This window comes from Polistes canadensis, unplaced genomic scaffold (genome assembly GCF_001313835.1).
Source record: "Polistes canadensis isolate GaletaPanama2010 unplaced genomic scaffold, ASM131383v1 scaffold_22, whole genome shotgun sequence".
NCBI lineage: Eukaryota > Metazoa > Arthropoda > Insecta > Hymenoptera > Vespidae > Polistes > Polistes canadensis.
In genome coordinates, this window is record NW_014569569.1 from 269334 (window position 1) to 272343 (window position 3010).

Genomic DNA, 3010 nt, shown 5'->3' on the forward strand with positions numbered 1-3010 from the left:
TTACCTTTTCCTATCCCCAAGTAAAGTAAAAATTTCTTTTTCTTGGCCGTGCATACGTTTCTATCCGCATTCTCGGTCGTCGTGGCCAATCGTCGAGCGAGCTGACGGATGTCGCAAGCTCGTAATTTCCATGCTTTTTTGGCTTAGTACCAACTTTCATCGTAGTATTTTGCGTTCTCCGAGAGAACACAAAGAAGGAAGCGTGCTATGAGAATAAAAGAGTAAGATAAAGATGAATATATATATATATATATATATATATATAAAGAGAAAGAAAGGGAGAGAGAGAGAGAGAGAGATACATATAATAATACATAAAAGGGACATATAAAAGAACAAACAACTGAGAGCAATTACATGAAGGAAATACGAAGAAATTCGACGTTAGAGAAGAGTACCGCAGAATATTGTGGAGGAGAAAGAGTGAGGGGGTGGGGGTGTGGGTGGGATTGATATACCTGCAGAATTATATAATTCATTTTTCCTTTTACCTTTTTTTCTTTTTTAAGGTTTTGACAGAGAAAAATTCAATTACGTGAAACATAAGAATATTATAATAGGTTTTATATTTTAATATCTGCGTGATATATGATATTTTTTATTTTTTTAATCAAATACATCATCCATCATAGATACTTACGCATATGTGTGTCATATTGACGTTTGAATATTTGAATCAATAATTAATATCATTTCTCTGTGGTCAACCAATCATTGGAAAAGTAAATGGTACGATGAGAACAAATATTCAACGCAAAATTAGCAGTAATAATATTGTTTTAGGAATGAATAACGTAAAACAATTTGATTTAATAGAAAAATATATAAAAGATAAAAAACTTTAATTCACTTTAGTTATACCTCGTATTATATATATACAATATATATATGTAAAGTTTATTTTCAGGTTTTGGATGTAAGGTAAATCAGTAAGTAAATAGAACTTAAGTAATTCTAGGGTAGTAACTCAGGACGACATTTAAAGTAGATGTAGTTTCACGATCACGCGTATAGAAGACGAAAAGTCGTGATGACTTTTAACCACACAGGGAAATGACATAAGGATCCTCGACGAGAAAGAGAGAGAAAAAGAGAAAGAAAAAGAGAAAGAGAAAAAGAGAGGAAGAGAGAAAAGCGGACTTGAGGTTGTTCTTAACTGTGAACTTAGATGTTGCCGGAAAAGGAACGCTAATTAACAACCCTTTGATAACGAAGTTTTCTTAGTACTATTAAGTCAACTTTTAAAAACGTCATAGAGAACTGAGAATTATATTATTACGTTTTGCGATGTTTTCAACAAGAAAATGACCAAATAATGACGCGTTCAAATATAAATTGTATTTAAACGAAAAAAGAAATGTGTAACCTAAATAAAACAAATGTTCGCGTAAAAGCGTTTTGTAAAAATGAGTTAATAAGGGCAAATTTTTCTTAACGATTTTGTAAGCACTTTGATCGTAAACAAATTACTTGGATAATAATGTTGATTTCTTAATTAAATTAATAACGTTAGTAGCAAAAATAAAAAAAAATTCACCCGCACTATAATACTAATGCACTCATTTTGTTTTTTTTTTTTTGATAATTATATATATTCCTTATAAAATTATTATAAAATACTGTAGAAAAGAAAAAAGTAAATGTATTAAATGGTAAGTTTTATTTATAGAATTTCTTCGTTAATCTTGCTGCAAGCATCGTCGAGCCAAATAAATCCGACGATTTAAAGGATCTACTTCCTTACAAATTCGCAAGAGAATGGCGAATTCCGTTTATCGTACCATTGTTAAATCCTTATTTAGGAAGATTTTGAAGAGATTTCGGTGAAGATAGATAAGTTTTCATGGATGTCGGATTCTCGAGGTAGTAATTCCTTTCTTTTTATTCCTTTCTCTTTCCTAACTTTTTGATAAACCCCACACCGTAGTATATCAGTTAACATTTTTCTTTATTTTTTATGGTTGACATTACTTTTAAATAAAACAAACGGTTCGATTAATATTACCATATCGTTTGAAATTTTCATATTTATAATATGTGATCACGTCAATTAATTTCTTTGTAAATATCGATTTTAAAATTTATTCCTTTTTTCTCTTTCTCGACTACGAAAAGTAAAAGAAGAAGAAGAAGAAGAAGAAGAAAAAAATACATGTTGCTTTTTTTATTTATTTTTTCAATTAAACGTTGGGGCACATCTGCGAATACAACGACAACACGCTGAAAAACTTTCTCTCTCTTCCTTTTTCTTTCGAAAAGATTTTTCTTTTTTATTTTTCCCTTTACTTTTTTTTTTCTTTTTTTTTTCATTCTTTCATTCTTTCTTTTTCTTCGTACCTTTTTTTCTTTTTGCGTAAACGACCACGAGAAGGAGAGAAATTACCTTTAACTGCTTACAATTAGACGATGGAAAGTTGGCTTTTCCTTCGCGCTCCGTTAATTACATCGAGTGTTCATTCCTCGCCCCCTCCCCCTCGACGCGAGAAATGCCGGCAAGAAATTTCCCTGCCAACCCCCCCCCCCGTTTTATTTTTATGTTTTTCTTTGTTTTTTTTTCTACACGAGTTATAACTACCACAGAAAAAAATAGCCCGTTCTCTTAACGCTTATTACTGCTCGAAGTATGGTAAAAAAAAAAGGGTATAAATTTGTTCTCAAACCTTTTCAAATCGATGATCTGATTTTTTTTTTCCTTCTACTTTTCTTGTCTCTAATCAAATTATATCTTTAAGATAAAAAATATTTTATATATTTCATATATTATTAAAATTTTTTTATTATTATTCATTATTAAAAAGTATTTATTATTAAAATATTAAAACAAAAAATTATATTATAAACTTTAAGTTTCTGAATAAAACTGTCGTTGATCATTTTGTCGTTAGATGGAGTCACGTGTAACAAAACATAATATATAATATATATGAGTTTCAAAGGGAAAATTGAAGACAGTTAATAAATTTTGATGAACAAATTTATTTGATCTTGTTGAACGTTTCGTCCCTTACTG